The sequence below is a fragment of the Vicugna pacos genome, unplaced genomic scaffold, assembly GCF_048564905.1.
Source record: "Vicugna pacos unplaced genomic scaffold, VicPac4 scaffold_66, whole genome shotgun sequence".
NCBI lineage: Eukaryota > Metazoa > Chordata > Mammalia > Artiodactyla > Camelidae > Vicugna > Vicugna pacos.
In genome coordinates this window covers 446,345-465,053 of record NW_027328747.1, presented here as the reverse complement: position 1 = coordinate 465,053, position 18,709 = coordinate 446,345, and the positions used below count along the sequence as shown (strand labels likewise).

At 43.0% G+C, this 18,709-nt stretch overlaps 1 pseudogene; it reads left to right on the top strand.

Annotated features, from left to right (window-relative positions):
• LOC140694612 (melanocortin-2 receptor accessory protein 2-like) overlaps positions 1–12,788 on the top strand; it is a 75,054-nt pseudogene extending 62,266 nt beyond the window's left edge.
• The last annotated feature ends 5,921 nt before the right edge of the window (positions 12,789–18,709 follow it).

Below are 18,709 nucleotides of genomic sequence, written 5' to 3'. Positions count from 1 at the left end.
AAAAGTTTACTCTCCAAAAGCTAGAGGCCTTTGTGGCCCAGGCTGATGCAACAAAGGTTAAGATGGCAAAATGTCTGAAAATTAGTACTACAAAAGGATTGTTGAGAATCCCAATTTATTTGCGTGGCCACCATATGTACACAATACTTGTACCTTTTGCATGGCAGAGTCCAAGGTTTCCTTTAAAAAAAGGAAACACATATATACATACATACACACATATAAAACACTCGGAGAAAGATAAAATGTTTACAATTCAAGGACACAGGAAGAGAAATCCAAGTTTCCCCTAAAGGGGATTTCGTTTTTATAACTTCAGAATTCCAAAAACTGTTTATATCAGGCCTGGTTAGTTACTTTCAGAGTGAGATTTTTTTTTTCTAATTCCCAAATAATGTTGTAAGTCTTGTACGTATATAAACCTGGCTGGGGTATTAGGTGGAGGCTGGCAATCTGTTATTTCTTTTTCTTTTCTTTACTTTTTTTTTTTTTTAATTCTATTCCCCATTGTAAGGTCGGGTTCTCAGAATAAAATTGCTAGTAAGATTTCCCACAGGGACAACTCTATGGCATGAAGTCTTTGCCCCTACCATTCCTGCAAGTTTCTCTGTCACGGAAGAAAGCTGTTACCAGCCAGGAGGAGGGTCCCATTTTTGGAGTTGAAAGGTTCCTCATAAGAGTTTTACTTTTATCCCGAAAAATTCAATGGAGGTAACCAAAGTGAGGAAAACATTAGACCAGCCTCTTACCTAACCACTCAGTCCTGAAGCCAGTGTCTTTCAACTTGGACCCGCTCAGGACGTCTCCACTGGGTGAGTATTTTCCTGGTATGTTTCCACCAGCCCCACTTCGGACGTCTATTCAAGGTGGCTATTTCCCGTTATGTTTCAACCAGGCCCCACCCAGTATGTCCCCACTAGGTGGGTAATTCCCCCCAGTATCTTTCAACTGGAGGGCCAGGTACCTGGAAAAACCGCCAAATAAATCTCAGGATCATCAACCAATATGGGAGATCCTAGAACCAGGAGAGACTCACCCAGGTTCATCTGGACTCCCCGAGGAGGCGGATGGGCACAAAGGGCCACTGCTGGTACCAAGGCTCCGGTTACTCGGGGAGTTCAGGTAGAGAGAAATCTGCTCTGGGTCCCTTTATGGTTTCCAAAACTGTTGACTGAAATACATGTGCAGCCTAAAAGTTAAGAGTTATGTTTTATTTGGCAGGAGGACTGAAGGCCAGATGACATCTTCTCAGATCGCCCTGAGGGACTGCTCCCAAGAGGTTGAGGAGGAGCTAGGATATATAGGAGCTTTACAACAAAGACCAGGAAGTTGGAACAATAAAAGACTGCTTCTTATCTAAAGAAAGCCAGGTATCTCAAGTTCAAGAATTTAGTGCTTTTCTATGTATGGGAGGAAGCAAACATTTGGACTCGGAATTCATTCTTTAGACAAGCACCTAGCTATCTAGGGCCAGTATCCTGTCCTTTCTTATTCTGAGTCTGCTCAGAGGGCACCATGGTGAGTGGCTGCAGAGGCTGGGCTGCAGGCCTGTCCTTGCTGGGGTGTGTTGGCAGCCGCTGATGACTTGGTTTCAGCATTCTTTGTTTACTGACATGGTTGCAATATTTTCATTCACATTGTAGTATTTTAGCTCACAGACTGATTATGGATAATCTGCAACCTTGGAAGGCAGCCGAGACCGAATTATTGCAGGTTCCTTCTACTTTAATAAGCCGTGTGCAAACATAAACATGGAGGAAGCAGACATTTGGATTTAGTGGTGTAGGGAAGGGTTTCTGCACATTACAGGAGAAGGCATGGCAGAATTCCTCTTCTTTGTGGGCAGGGACGTGAGTCCACCTTTCTTTTCTGTAGTGGTTTCTGAGAACAGTTAATGGTAATTAACCAACATTGACAAACGGTGGCACACATTGCATTTAAGAGCTGGCCGGCTGCAAACTTGTGTATTGGACAGGTGGATTTCATAGGCAAGTGGTCAGGTGGATGGGAGAGAGATGGAGCCCAGGCCTGGGCCCAGATTCATTTTTAAATCACCATTTCCTCACCATAGGGCCTTGGACTAGTATGTAACCTCTCTTAACTTGTTAGTGAATCTGTGAAATGGGCATGATAATATTCGTTTTTTCCTGGGATTGTTGTAAGTTGTAAAGAGTATTATAGCACACGTGAAGCACTTAACACACTGGCACTTAGCAGTGTTCACTGTGTGCGGCTTTCCCGCTTGGCGTGTGTCAGAGCCGTAAAGGCAGCATTTGTCTGTTGAGGATGCACTGGTAGCCCCTTGAATAGTTTGTGAATTTGGTGATTTCCTTTAATCCTTGTAACTCTGTGTGCCATGGGCAGTTCTTTTCATGGACAGATGAGGAATCTCAGGGTAAAGAAGACTGTGTAATTTGCCTAAACTCAGACCATAATTTTGGGTGCAGGGCCTCAGTTCAGCATGGGCCCCTGTGCTTTCTGCCCTCTCCATTCAGCACCAGAGCACAATGTGGGTTCGGCTGTCTCCCAGCCCAGAATATCCAGCAGGCAGCAAGACACACCTGGCCCTGTGCTGCTTGAGCAAAAACTCCGGAGGGGAGGCAGTTACAAAAGGGATAAACATAAAAACAGAAGACTGCAAATTGTGATCAGCTCTGAGAAGGAAAGGAACACGCCTCGCCGTGCAGAGCTGGGAGATTTCCCGTCGGGGCTGCTCTGGGGGCGTTCATCTCAGCTAAACAAGCTCCGCTCCTGCACCAAGGCAGGAAGGCAGGGCAGGTGTGACCAGGTAGACTGGGCCTCGTTGATCATACTCATTCCCCATTAACGGCAGCTGTCACGGGCACTTAGCTAGTAAACAGATGTCGGCCACAATCATCACGCACCTTGCTTGGTAGTTTTATTGGCCCCACCTTTGAGATGAGGTCATTGAAACTGGGGAGTTTGTTGCATGCCCGTGGTTACCTTGGAAATACGGCCATTGGTCTTTCAACTTAGACTGTTTTGGCTGTCATGCCCCAACCCTGTGAATGGCATCGTGTAGCTTCTCCCAAGTGGCCCAAATGACTGACATTGATTCTCTTAATTCGTAGGAAATGGTATGTGACAATAGGAGAAAAAGGAAGTAAGAAATTATTTGGAAAAATTGAAAAAAATCCAATTCTTCCCCAGCTGGGGGAGCGTACCCTGTGTCACTCACCCCCCTCACTGCCTGGCACCTCCTCCCTGCCGACTCCGTGTTCAGAAGCCACTCTGAGCCTTTGAAGAACATTTTGCCTCATGACATTATTGACTAGGACCTGCGACCTCTCTGTCCCTGGTTTACACTCTCTTCAAAGCCATTTCAATTTTATGCAGGCTTCTCGGCTCAGATGTAAGAATAACCTCTTTAAACTTCTTGATGCAGCTCCTTAATGAAGACCTTGCAAAGGAAACCTAGCCAAAGCTTGGGAGGTATGCAGATAGTGACTGTAACCTCAGCACTTTTTGATGTTCAGAATCAGAGGGGTGGGAGACTTAGGAAAGGCTTTTTAAGGTAGAAAGGGGAAAGTGAAAGGACGAAGGCTGTGTGAGACTGAAACATCTCTGTCTCAGCCAGCAAGGCACCTGAGTTCAGGATGGTGAGAGGAGAGTGCAGAGTTCTGACAAAGAAAAAATGGTGGGATGGGAGGGAGGACAGTTAGGTTCTTTACTGGGGAAGGAAAAATTGGGCTGAGCATTTCCTGGTTGAACAAGAGGATTGTGACATGATGTGCTTGTATTTTGGAGAGAAGGGTTTTGTGGGGACAGGCCTAGGGAGAACGCTCTCTGGATGGGGAGTCAGCACAACAAGGAACCACAGACAACCGGGCCGACCCCAGCGCCCCTGCTGGGGGAGAGGCTGCCCGCCAATTCGAGCCCTGGGGGCTGCTTCTGTCCCTTAGCTGGGGCCTCAGAGCTCCCTTTACAACCCAGTCCTGTTGATACAAGAAAAAATAAGTGGAGCATGAGAAGGGCTGTGTCCCAGGCTTTGGTTGGGCCCCTGGGATGTGCCTCGGCAGATGTTGGTCCTAGGCTTCGTGCAGGAAAGAATTCAAGAGCAAGCCAGTGTTGGGTAAAGGTAGATTTATTCAGAGAGATACATTGAACGGCAAGAGAAACACCACGAGGTGTGGGGGTTTGATGCTCAGATTAAAAGTAGGTACCCAATCCACAGACAGTGTGTGGGCCTTCTCCGAAGAGGGAGAGACAGGGGTGACCGCGAGGCTGCGCTGTGTTGCTGGTTTTCCTGGGCTTGGTGGTTTCATATGCTCTTAAGTAGAAGGACCAGCCTAAGGGCAAGGGGATGGAATTCCCAGGGAGTTGGCCATTTCCCACCCTTTGACCTTTTGTGGCTAGTCTTGGGACTGCCATTGTGCCTGGGGGTGTGTTATTCACCATGTTACTATTACAATGGGTGTATAATGAAGCTCAAGATCTGCTAGAAGTTAAATCTCTTCATCCTTAGCCTCAAGGCCTATTGGGGGTTGAATCATTCACCATTTTGGTGTTAATTGCTGTGGCCTTCCTTGAATGGCTGTGCTTTGCCCCCTTCCATCCTGTCTCACTGTGATGACACAGAGAGAGCAAAGGTCTGACCCTGCCTGTGCTCCTGCATTTAACAGGGAGAGGTGTGGGGTGGGCTGAGGATGACTCTGTGTGGTGAGAAGAATGTTTCAGATTTTCGCTCGTGGGACATGGGGACCTTCCAGCAGCCACCTCAGATATATCTCACGGGCATTATCGCTTGTGTCACTCATCTTTTTCTATTTTTCTTTTTTTTAAGTATTTATTCTAAATTTAATATCAGGTTTTTTAGGAAAGAAATTTCTCTTTATCTTTTCGTTGAGGCTCTTGTGGGGGGGGAGGTAATTAGGTGTATTTATCTGTTAGTGAAGGCCCTGGGGCTTGACCCCAGGACCCCGTGCATGCTAAGCACACGCCCTATCACTGAGCTCTACCACCCGCCCCGTCATCTTTTTCTTTTTGCTTTAGCTGCCAGGAATCTTACAGCTGAATTTCTAGTCGGCCTTTAACACTTACCCTGACTTCATGGCATCCGTTTTTATGAATTTACCTCCCCCTTGTTTCATTTAAGTATTGAATCTCCATTTTCTCTTCACTCTCACCTTTGTCTTTTTGTTGTTACTGTTGTTAAGCTGTGTTTAAAAAATGTTAAATTTCTCTTTTAGCAGGAGGCTGAAAGTAAATATATATGTAAACAATCTTATCACACTTAAATGCATTTATACATTCTAAGCTGTTTAGTAGTTACTTAAAAACTGAATTGAATACTAAAGTGATACAATTTTTAAATTATTTTTTAGTTTTTTATCACGGTATAGCTGATTTACAATATGATATAAGCTTCTGGTGTACAATAGATGCTCCATTTATAGTTATTGTAAAACATTGGCTGTATTCCCTGTGTTGTAAGATACATCCCTGTAGCGTGTTTACGTTACATGTAGCAGTTTGTATAAGAAAGTTGGGTACCGCAGAGTTTGGGGCGTGGCTGTATCTGACCCAGGTTCTCGGTTCCCCTGCCTGTCAGAGCCCAGGCCCTCACTCTTGTCTGCAGGGGAGTGAGTGGAGGCAGCTCTCATCAGCGCTGGCACCACCCTCTGAGTAACAGTGACAGCAGTGACTGTGGACATGCAAAGTGTTGTTCCAGGACCTTTACATGCATTTCTTCATTTATTATTTAAAGTCCTCCTGTGAGGAATCGTTTAATGTTTTTAATGAATAGTACACTTTATTTTTATTTTGATAGACCAAACTTCCGGAAAATTTACAGGAGTAGTACAATGAACACTTAGATACACTTCACCTAAAAGGGCAGTATTTGTCCGTTTGTGTCTGGCTTATTTTAGCATACATTTTGAAGGATCATCCATGTTGTAGCCTGAAACATTAATTTATTCTTTTGGTTTAATAATATCTTTTTTCTTTTTTTTTGTTTTTGGTGTATTTAAAAATAGTTTCATTGAAGTCTAGTCAGTTTATAATGTTGCATCAGTTTCTTGTTTACAGCACAACACTTCAGTTCTATAGGAACATACATGTATTCATTTTCATAATCTTTTTCAACATAAGTTACTAAAAGTTAGTAAATATATTTCCCTGTGCTATACAGTATAAGCTTGCTGTTTATTCTATACATAGTCAGTATCTGCAAATCTTGAACTCCCAATGTATCCCTTCCGACACCCTCTCCCCTCTGGTAACCATAGTTTGCATTCTATGTCTCTGTGCCTGTTTCTTTTCTGTAGATGTTGGTCTTGTTTAGTTTTGTTTTGTTTTCTTTCTTTTAGATTCCACATAAGAGCGATCTCATATGGTAATTTTCTTTCTCTTTCTGGCTTAATTCTCTTAGAATGACATTCTCCAGGTCCATTCATGTTGCTGCAAATGGCATTATTTTATTATTTTTTATGGCTGAGTAGTAGTCTGTGGTATATTTATACTACAACCTCTTTATCCAGTCATCTGTCATTGGACATTTAGGTTGTTTCCATGTCTTGGCTATTGTAAATAGTGCTGCTGTGAACATTGGCGTGCAGGTGTCTTTTTGAATTAGGGTTCCCTCTGGATATATGCCCAGGAGTGGGATTGCTGTGTCATATGGAAGTCAATTTTTTGTCTTTTGGGGAATCTCCATACTATTTTCCACAATGGCTCCACCAAACTGCATTCCCAGCACAGTGTAGAGGGTTCCATATTCTTCACAGCCTCTCCAGCATTTATTGTTTGTGAACTTCTGAATGATGGCTATTCTGACTTGTGTGAGGTGATACTTGATTGTAGTTTTGATTTGCATTTCTCTGATAGTGATATTGGGCATTTTTTCATGTGCCTATTGGCCATTTGTATGTTTTCATTGGAGAAAGGTTTGTTTAGATCTTCTGCCCATTTTTGGATTGAATGGTTTGTTTTTCTTTCTTATCAAGTGTAAAAGCTGTTTATATATTCTGGGAATTAAGCCCTTGTCAGTCTCATTCATTGCAAATATTTTCTCCCATTCCATAGGTTGTCTTTTTATTTTGCTTACTGTTTCCTTTGCTGTGCAAAACTTGTAAGTTTAATTAGATCCCACATATATTTTTGCTTGTATTTCTATTGCTTGTGTAGACTGCTCTAGGAGAATATTGCTGAGATGTATGTCAGATGTTTTGCCTGTTTTCTTCTAAGAGGTTTAAAGTGTCTTGCCTACATGTTTAAATCTTTAAGGCATTTTGAGTTTATTTTTGTGTATGCTGTGAGGGAGTAGTCTAACTTCATTGATTTATATGCAGCTGTCCAGTTTTCCCTACACCATTTGCTGAAGAGGCTATCTTTACTCCATTGTATTTTCTCAGCTCCTTTGTCAAAGATTCAATGACCAAAAGTTTGTGGGACTATTCTTGATCATCTTCTTTATCCATTCATTGATGGATGGATATTGTTTGTAACTTTTGGCTACTCTGAATGATACTGCTATGAATATTGATGTGCAAGTTTTTGTGAGAATATGTTTTCATTCTGTTGGCTGTAAAGTTGGCCCACCATATCTGTAGATTCCACTTCATGGATCCAGATGGCTGATTGTAAAGGGACTCGAACATCCTTGGATTATGGGATCCAGGGTGGTGGGTTCCTGAATCCAACCCCCCGAGGACACTGAGGGATGACACTATATGTAGGAGTGGAATTGCTGAGCCATATGATAACTCTAGCCTTTTGAGGAAACACCAGACTTTTCCAAAGAAGCTGCACCGTTGTCTCTTTCTACTGGCTGCATATGAGGGTTCCCATTTCCCTGCCTCCTGTCGGACACTTGTTATTGCCCATGTTTTGATTATAAACATCCTAGTGGGTGTAAGATGAGATCTCATTTTGATTTCGATTTGGCTAGTGATGCTGAGCATCTTTTCATATGCTTATTGGCCAATTGTGTATCTATTTAAATCCTTGGCAAATTTAAAAATTGGGTCGATTTTCTTTGTATTGTTCAGTTGTAAGCATTTGTTTTATATCCTGGATACTAGTCTCTTATTAGATATATGCTTGCAAAATTTTTCTCCTAGTCTGCAGATTGTCGTTTCATATTACTTTTTTTAAACATTAAAACAATTTCTTTATAGGGGAGGTAATTAGATTTATTCATTTTTTTTTACCAAGCATGCACTCTATCACTTGAGCTACCCCCTTCCCCTTTCATTTCATTTTCTTGATGATGTCCTTTGTAACAAATGGTTTTAAATTTCATGAAGTCCAGTTTATCTGTGTTTTTTTTTTTTTATCACTTCTGCTGTTGGTATTATATCTAGGAAAGCATAGCCTATCCTAGGACCACAAAGATTTATACTATGTCTTCTTTTAGAAAGTTTATAGGTTTAGATTTTACGTTTCTCTCTGTGATCCATTTTGAATTAATTTTTATTTGTTGTATACAATAGGGGTTCAAGATTCCAGATTCTTTCTTTTGCCTGCAAATACCCAGGTGACCCTGCTCCATCTGTTGAATAGACTATTCTTTCAATGGTGTGTTGTTGGCACTCTTGTGGAAAACTGACTGTAAATGTAAGTTTCCCCCCCTGGAGTTTTTATTGTGTCTCATAGATTTACGTATCCAAACTTATGCCAGTACCATAATGACTTGAGTACTATAGATTTGTAGTAACATTTAAAGTGAGTCCTCCAACTTTGCTCTTCTTTTTCCAGATTGTTTTGGCTGACCTTGGTCCCTTGCACTTCCATATGAATTTTGGGATCAGTTTTTGCAAAGAAGACAGCTGGAATTTTGATAGGGATTCCATTGAATTTGTAGATCACTTTGGGGAGTCTTAATATTTTTAACAATATTGTCTACCATTCCTCGAACATGGGATGTCTTCCATATATGTAGATCTTTTAAAATTTTTTTCGGTGAGACTTCAAAATTTTCAATGTACAAACCTTGTAAATTTTTGTTAAATGTGTCTCCCATTTTATTTTTAATGCTGTTGTAAATGGAAAGACTGAGGTTCTTAAGGGTGGGACTATATATCAATTTGTTTATTTCTAGGATTCCTACACAGCAAATACACTAGGTATATATTTGCTACATAAATCTATCCACAACTATTCCCTCACCCGTGTTATAAGAAAGCAAGACCCAGGTTAAGCAACCTGAACACCTACATGGAAGTGAGAAATGAGACCCTTGGGTGGGGCTTTGTGCAGATAATACTGAGAGCTTATTTAGGATGGCTTCATCTAAATTTCTTTTAAACAATCCTTTCAGTGTATATAGTCAGATACATTAAGAACATGCCCTTTTGATGTGCAGAGGAGCTAAGACTATGATTTTCAAATAATTCCTAGGGAGAATGTTGTACTTGAAACCTAATTTGCATCAATCTTTGAAGATTTATGTTTCAGGAGCTTTGACTAAAGAACACCTGTCTTTATTCAATAACGACAACTAAATGCTCAAGCAACATGTAAGAGTTTGAGCAAACTGCCCCCGCCCCGTAGTGCTGGTTGGCTGCCCCTGAAACTGGAGCCAGCGCTTACCTCTCCCAGGACGCTTGTGCTGATCTGCTCAAAGGGGTTCGTCCAACAGTTTGTCTGTAGTCTGTTGGACAAAGCCATAAAACATTGATTTAAGTTTGCTGGAATGGAATCTATTCTTATTAATATTAAGTAAGCACATATTGAGTGCTTAGTGTATGTTGGGAATTGTCACTCAGCCTCACATGAATATTATTTCTCTTAAAACCTCACATATTTCCTTGTTATTCCCACTTTTCAGATAAGGAGACTGAGGAATAGTTCTTCTCTCTTTTGGCGGAAGCTCATTATCAATGACTGGAAGTTGTAAGGAAAAAGATATTGATTCATCCAGAGAAAACATTTTTCTGAGAGTCAGTATTGAAGAGGGTGATCATTGTTCGAGTGAGAAGAGCCCCAGGTTGTACGGAGTCAGCATCCTTGTCCTGGACACGGCACGTGTAGAGCTGCGTGGTGGGTGAGGCAGCGCGGCCGCTCAGGGAACGAGGACGCCGGGCCATTGGGCTGTGCTCAGGCGCGGTGGGGCTTTCCCTTAAGGGCAGTGGACCGTCATTGACAGATTTTAAGTAGGGGAGTGGGGTGCTCTCGTAGATCACTTTTGTGCTTGTAAAATGCTTGCAAACATTTAGTAGGCTCGGCAGGAGGTGATGTGATGAGTCAGAGTAGGGTGGCTGCGAGGTGTAGCAGTGTTCAGTTTTCAAGTGGTTTTCAGTCCCAGGTTTTTGGCTCGGTAGCCGTGTCACTTTGAACGATGCACTCAAGGAAGTGAAACAATTTATCTAATCAATTGAAGCAGTGATGTACCCACTTCCTAGGACTGCTGTGGAGATTGAGTGAGATAACATGTGCACAGTGTGCAGCATGGACCCCAGCACAGAGTCAGTGCTGAGTGAGTGCCAGTGAGTACCTGGTAGGACAGGTGTGGGTGGTGGGACTCAGTGACTGAGGAAATCTGGGCCCTGAAGAAGGGGTCCAGGCCCATCTGTGAGTGATGGGCCTGAGCTGGAAGAGGCAGTGAGACCTTCCCCTCCCGACCAGGGTTCCTGGGCAGGAAGGCTATGGGAGGAGATCCGTGAAGTCAGCTCTGTGCAGGTAGAGTTGGAGGTGCCCTTGAGACATCTAAGTGCAGTGTCACGAGCTCAAAGAGGAGGTCTGGGCCCGGGCTGTGCATTTTCCTATAATCTCAATCCCTCAGGACGCCGAGGTATTGATCACTGAACGTGAAGACATACTTTACAGGACAAGTGAATAGTAGTATCATCTCTGTCATTAAAGCTCACGTCTCTTTATTCATCACTCACTTTGCTAATTGGGTACTTACAGAGCTCATTTCACCGCCCTCCCCTGGGCTCAGGCCCCACAGTAAAGGGCTGGTGAGCCTCCCTCCTTTCCAGAAGAAGACACATGTAGCTGGTAGCCTTCTATACCTCGCCAGACTTAGAATTTTAATTTGTTGTTTTAATTCAATTTTCTGTTGGCCATCTCCTGACAGGAGAGAAGTTTTACCTCATGGTCATGTTTCAATTAGCTGTTGCTGAGAATTGCTGATCTGATCCATAGTGTATGTATTCTATTAACTTTGTAGAGTACTTATCATTTTTCTGTCTTTGCCCTTTAATTTTGTTTGCCCCTTCAATGTTCTATCCTATTAGCGGCCATATTTTTTTTAATTAAAAAATGTCTGTTAGCAGTTAAGAAAACTAAAGCAAAGAAAAAATGCACATGATTCCTAAATTTAGAAAATATCTAGTGTGTTTTCTGTCTTGGCAATGGAGGATTCTAGAAACTTGTGAAAACCTTCATTACACAAGTTCCTTAAAATGCTGATTAAGAAATAAAACCTTCCTTCCTCATCTTTCATGCTGCACAGCTAATTGTCAAGAAAGTGAGGGGAAATCCTCAGAAGCCAAGACAAACCAGAAAGCAGAAATTCTCGGAGATACACGAGCCTTAGAATCCCCGGGGTGCTGGTTGGCTCCTGAACTGAGTTTCACTTGCCCTGACATGAGGGTCGGAGGTGAGCCCCAGGCCTCTGACACTGGGAGTTGGATGGCTGTTCCTATGTAAGGCCAAGCACATCCTGAGAAGCCTGCTTTACTAAAGGGTGAATTAGAAAGAAAGAAAAAAAAACATTCCTCAAGGCAAGAAAATAAGGAAAGTCAATTTTTTTTGGAACAGGGGAAAATAACAAATCCAAGGTAAGGATTTAGTTTAAAGCTGTTCTGGCATGAGAGTGACCACAAACTCCTGGCCGAAAATCACAGCTTCTCCAGGAATGAGAAGTTGTGTTTTGAATGAATCAGTGAACAGCCATTCCAAAAAAGACCTCCAGAGTCTTCTGGATCAAGATACTGGACCCAAACACCTCTCTTCCAAGGTCTCATTTAAATAACCAGAAAGCTTTTAAAGGAAAGAAGCCATAATCATAGTTCTATTTATTGTCATTACTATATGCTAGGAATTCAGAGGTGACTATGGAGTTGTCTCCTCTTTGATGGACCTTACTTTCTGTTTGTCATAGTTGGGGAGCTGGGTGGAGGGAGGTGTTAGTCTGTTGCAATTAGCCAGGAGAGGAGATTAAGAAAGCAGTGAAGGGTGGGTGAACTTTTTAGCTGAGGACAGTCCTGTTCAGTTGGCTTTTAATTGCAGGCTCGATGACTTGTCACTGGAGGGAATTGATCTTACAGAGGATGGACTTAACTCAGGCCTCTTCAGAATGGACAAGTGAACCTGGAGAAAGACAGTCAAAGCTGTGCAGACATTAAAGACCACGTGAACGTGCTGTATCCCTGAGCCAAATATAGGGCAAGTAGGCAGCACTTCTTGAGGACAGAGGAGTGGTTTTTAAGGTTCTCCAAGAATGAATCCCAGGGAACTGAGATGGTCAGTTGTCAAACTGTGACATTGCTCTTTGGACAGTGTACCCACCAAGGGTATTGGCCGTTTATAGGTTTTCATTTCTCTTTAATACATGTCAGGTGATGATGACGTGGGCACAAGCGTTTGACACCTTGTCGAGGTGACTTTGGGTACCTGCCTAGAAGCGTGGGCACAGCTGCAGCTGCGTCATACATCTTGCCGCCCATCCCGTTCCCCGGCTCCGTGATCACGGCAGAGTGGCTCCTTGACGACTTGTCCATCTCCTCTGTGACATCGTAACCCAACAAAAGACTGGAGTATATTAGCTTGGCTTTGTTCTTTTCCATCCTTCTCTTCGAATGTTGATGACTGATAGTGGACCCAGTTATGTTAGCAGATGTTTTACAAGTAGGGCTCTTAGAACAAACCTTGTAATCCCCGCTTTGTGATCTAAAGAAAGTTACATTCTTTCCAAATAGTTTTGATGCACTTATGTGGGAAATTGTTGTAAGTTTGAATATGTATTTCCTCTCTGAATCATCATAGCTAGAGATCAATGTGGGTAGACATGGAATGTGTATTCTGTATTTGAACTGCATGGTCCTCTAAATTCTCCACAGCTTTTTAATGTCATCACTGGAGTGCTACCTCCAGAGTGTCCCAAAGCATCCACCACTGCCTGTTCTTCAGATACTATGAGTTTCCAAGTTGGAGAAGGCTGCTGGCTGGTGAGGCATTCTCCGTCACATCTCTGGCTGGCTGATGTGGTCTTAGCACCCAAGACTTGGCAGACAGTAACTAACCACGATCACGTCCATTTCTGGAATACTCATGGAGGATTTTAGACCTATGCTAGTGGCATACGTTATTTCATTTAGTTTTCCCAAGAATCATAATTAGATTTTATCACCTGTATTAATACGGTAACTGTCAAATCGAGTGACGTGCAGACTTTGGACTGGAAATCGGGTCTTTCTGATCCCTGTCTCTGTTCCCTCCCGGGCCTATCCTTCCAGATGGCCAGGAGACTTCCTCTGTCTTGAGTTTCCTGCTGATGTTACCACTCTCTTTGTTTCTAGGAGAGGAAAACAAGTCTAAACTTACTTTCCAGTTGGAAATGGAATGGAGAGTTAACGTTGGAATCCGGGAGAGTCTCTCCTGTGATGAAGTGGTCTCCAAGCCACTTCCACTGGGACGTCATGCCACTCTCTGGGCCCCTTGCTCAGCCTGTGCACAGGTGACAGCACAGATGTGCCGAGCAGTCCTCCCGGACAGGGCAGTCGGTTGGAAATTAGTTTGGGGATTTGGTTCCATTTCATAGGTTCTTGAGTGTCTTGGCCTGGCACTTCAAGTGGGAGCATTCCCTGTCGCACAGACTCATGCTCTGGGCCCGTGCAGACCTGACATGGCCTCAGCCTGAGCCTCAGGGCCTGTGGTGAACCGGAGCATTTTAGTCCAGGTTCTACTGGAGGCTCTGACACTTCTGGGTCAGGGGACTTTTTCCAGGATGATAATAATTCCTCCCCGAGTTTCAGATGTCCTTGCCTGTGAGCCGGGGTAATAATCGTTTCTGAGATGATTGTAATGATTCAGTAAGGGGCGCAGCGTGTGCTGGCAGGTAGCTGCTGCTTAAGGAGCAGAAGTCGCAGTCACTCTGTCAGCCTCTCACTGTGTGCTCTGTGCTTTGAGAAGTTGTGTGTTTGGTGAAAGTCCCGTCCAAACCCTAGGGTCTAGATGAACTGTTGTTCCTTTACTTTCCCTTCCTTTTCCTCTTTCCCTTCTCTGTTTCTCATGTGTGGTTATCAGATTCCTCTGTTTCAGGGAATACAGGCCTTTCTAGTAAAAGGACAGGCTGAACGCAGAGAGGTGGGGCCCGGAGGGGTCTGGAGCATCTGCACTGCGCTGCTTCCCTGCGTTTCTGCATCCGGTCCCGTCAGTGCACGAAGTCAGCCTTCCTCTTCCTTCCTGTGTCATCGGGTCTCTGTTTTAAGGGAAAACTTTTATTCTGGGTCTTTGTTCACTTACATGTTTCGTTCAGATGCTTGTTGCTTTTCTCCCTGTGCTTCAGCGTTCTGAGGAGTGAATTCAGCAGTGCAGCATCCTCTCCGAGCTCTATGAGTTGATCGGCTTCCACTGCAAGTCCGCCTTCTTCAGGCGGGTGGCCCCCGTGCAGCGCGCGGCCCCCGGCATCCCAGAGCCTGGCGGGAAGACCTGCTACTGACTCCTCCTGCAGACGCTTCCTGGCTACATTCTGTCACTGGACCTGCAGGACTTCAGCAAAGGTGTTGGAACTAAAACATTGCTTCAGTCACATTAACCATGCCTGGTTTGGGCCCTGCTGTCCTGTCTCATCAGGGTGAATTCTGATTCGTGTAGAAAAGGGCTGAGCAGAATTTTCTCTGTCAAGGGCTTGGAAGTAAGTATTTCAGAGTCTGCAAGCCTCCTGATCTCTGGTGCAGCTGCTCAGCTCTGCTGTTCAGACGCCAGAGCGGCCGAACAATCCACACACCCGCAGAGCTTTATTCACAGCGGTGCCTGGGGCTGGATTGGGTGTATGAACTGCAGTTTGTCCCCACAGCCTCCTCACTATTGACGCCTGCACCAGAGCGTGCATTTGCGACAATGGGCGAACCTACACTGACACGTCATCATCACCCAGAGCCCATACTTGACACTAGGATTTACACTTGGTGGTGTGCACTCTGTGGGTTTGGACAGATGTACAATGACATGTATGCACCGTCACAGCCTCATATAGAGTAGTCTGTCTTAGTGACCCTAAAAATGCTCCGTGCTGCACCTCATTCATTGCTCCTTCCCCTCTAGCCTCTGACAGCCACTGATCTTTTAGTCTCTGTGGTTTTGCCTTTCCCAGAACACCATACAGTTGGAATCAGACAGTTGCAGAACCTTCCCAGATTGGCTTCTTTCACTTAATAATATGCATTTAAGGTTCCTCCATGTCTTTCCATGCCTTGATAACTCATTCCATTTTAACACCAAATAATAGTCCATTTTCTGGCTGGACCACAGTTTATTTATCCATCCACCTACTGAAAACAGCTTAGTTGCTTCTGAGCTCTGGTGATTATGAATAAAGCTGCTATTAACATCTGTATGCAGATTTGTGTGTAGACATAAGTTTCCATTTTGTCGAGTAAACACCAAGGGGCACAGTTGCCGGATCATATGGTAGGAGTACGTTTAGTTTTGTAAAAAATTGCCAGACCGTCTTCCAAAGTATCTGGGCCATTTAACATTCCCACCAGCAATGCATGGGAATTCCTGTCGCTCCACGTCCTCACCAGCATTCGGTGCTGTCAGTGTTCTGCGTTTTGGCAGTTCTGACAGTTGTGCAGTGGTACCTCGCTGTTTCAGTCTGCATCCCCTTGATGACAGATGCTGTGGAGCATGTTTCCATAGAGTTCTTTGGCATCTAGATTCCTTCTATGATGAGGTGTGTGTTCAGGCATTTTGCTCATTTTTTAATCAGGTTATTCATTCTTCTTGTTGAGTTTAAAGAGATTTGGGTATATTCTGGATATCAGCCCTATTTCAGTGTGTCCCTGTCCTTCACCTGCAGCACCGGCATTGTCCTTTGGGTCTCAGTGGAGTGTCAACCCTTCAAAGAGGTTCCCTGTCTTCCCTCAGCCTAAATACAGTCCTTGTATTTTTCTCTTTCATTGACTCATTTTGTTCTTTTTAAATAGCATTTCCCATAATTTGTAAGTACATTAAAAAATGGCAATGATTGAACACCGGCCCCCCACCAGGCTGTGTGCCCTGTGAGAGCAGAGACTCTGTCCCCACTCACCATGTCCCATGACAGCACATGGCAGATGTTCATGTAAATGTGTGTAACATGGGGCCAAACCTGATGAGCAGCTATGACGACATGTGTTGGCTAATATTTATTGAATAGAGTTTGTTTCTTGATCTTAATTATTAAGTCACATGAATGAAACATGTTTCTTTTGAAAAATAAAACAACAAAGCACACCTCCATGTGACTGGTACTTTCTACGTAGCCTTCTGACCCAGGAGGGGACGTTCACCGTCATTTTGTGAGGTGGTTGGAGAGGTAAAGTAGGAGAGTGAGATCAAATAATCTAAAAATGATAACTATCAGCTGGCTTTATTTTCACTAAGACATAAAAGTTACTTTAAACCCTATCTCAGCTGTTGTTCTGTTGTTTTAAACACTTCTCATAGAATTAAATGGAAGCCCACTAAACCCGGAAAGTGAAATTGTGTGCTCAGGTCCTGAAAAGTGTTTATGACTATTTCTTGAGATGCACCTTTTCCCTGCTGCTTACGGAAAGTCGAGGCGGGAACACAGCAATGCGCTGTGTGTGTCTGCCGGCTTCACGGGCTGCTCACAGTCATTTTCATTTTCTTGTGTTGCAGTGTATGAAGATTTTCCATCAGACCGTTTGTTCAGCCCTTTCCTGAATGAGGGATTGAATTTTCCACAGGAAATCTTATGAAAGAGAGTGACAAGGCACATGGGTTTCCCAAAAAGCAATAGTTGATGTAATAAACTCTCACATTGGTGAACTTTTTGAATACAAGCTGGTTGAAAATTTTATCACTAGGTCATATGCCACAAATATGTCTTAAGAATAAAAGAATTCAGATTCTTCTTTAAGAAGAAGCAGTTTGAATCAAGTAGAAATTATAATTTGTACACTATTTGGTGTTAGAATTTATACTCAGTCTTATCATAATTGCCTGTGGTAGGAACTGGGTCGTTATTTATTTATTTAAAAAAAAATTCGACTAGGTGCTATTTACCCCTTTCTTGATGCGGCAGTGCTGAGGTTAGTTAAGTTGGGCCATTTAGAATTCCTGGCTAGGTTTTCAGGACATTGATTTCAGCCTCTTTATCTTTTTTTGAATCTCTTACTTTGTGTCGGTCTTGGGTCTCTTGACAACGTGGAAATACTGCACGGATCTGTCTCCCTTTTTTCTTGTCTTTGTGGGAAAAGATTTCTGTAAGACAGACTACTAGGACATTAAGGATTTTGTGTGGGGTAAATTTGGTCAGCTCTAAGGATTTCAGTTAATACGTATTAATACTTGCTCTTCAGCTAATGGTAGTAAAATTATAAAATAACTTAAGTATACATCAATAAGAATAGAACAATAAGCCCGTCACCCAGATTAAGGAATTCACAGACTTTTCCGTATTTCCTTTATTCAGACCTTTGTTCTTTGCCTTGTCCTTTGTTGAAGTATTTGACAGCAAATCCCAGAAGAGATGTCATTTTACCCTATGTACTCAAGTAGGCATGTCTGAAAAACGAGAGCCTTTTCTTTGATCACGTTTTTCCATTTGACCCATGTGCTCGTTAAGTACCAGCTGTATCAGGCTTCTCACTAGGCATTAGGGATCCTTGGGGCAATGAGACAGTCCTGGATCCCAAGGAAGTTAAGGGCTGATGGAAGAAACCTACACAGGAGCTTAGGTGCCTCACCGAAGGTCCCTACGGGATGACACCAATTGGACAAAATTTGTGCACAATACAGTGGGATTCACAGAAGGGACTGGTCAGAATTGTAGGGCAGGCAGTGAGAGAGGCGGTCAGCAGGGCTACAATAGGAGGAATCGTTGGATCAGAATCTGAAATCCTTTCCGCAAACCTTCCTACCAAGCCCCCAGGGCGCATCACAAACAACCCTGTGCTTTAACTGTTTTTGATTCCTGTTACCACATACCCTTCAGGAAGGATTTTAAGGTGGAAAATATTTAAAATCAGTAATTGCTGCCAGAAGGGACATTGAAAAAGAAACATGGAAACAACACAAATGTCCATCAGCACATGACTGGATAAAGACGAGGTGATACATATCTACAATGGAATACTACTCAGCCATAAAAGATGCCATTTGCAGCAACATGGATGGACCTGAAGACTGTCATTCTAAGTGAAGTGCGGTGGAAAGAGAAAGAATAATGCCATATGACTTCATTTATGAGGAATCTAAATTTAATAACAATAATAATAAGACCGCCAATGAACTAACTATTATTTTGATTTCTTGAATATGTGTAAGCACATCTGACTGTCCTTTGTGATTGGATTACCATTATTCTGTTTATTATTCTTTTGTAGTTGGCTTTATTCCTCTGGTAACTATGTAAGTTTAAAAATCTAAAGCTCTAATCTGTTCTTAGAAACAATAGTTAGTACATATATGTAAACTAAAAAATGCAGTGTACTCTATACATGTATTTACATGCAATATGTGTATGTGGAGTTGAACTGTAATAATTCTACCTAATAATACTGAGAAA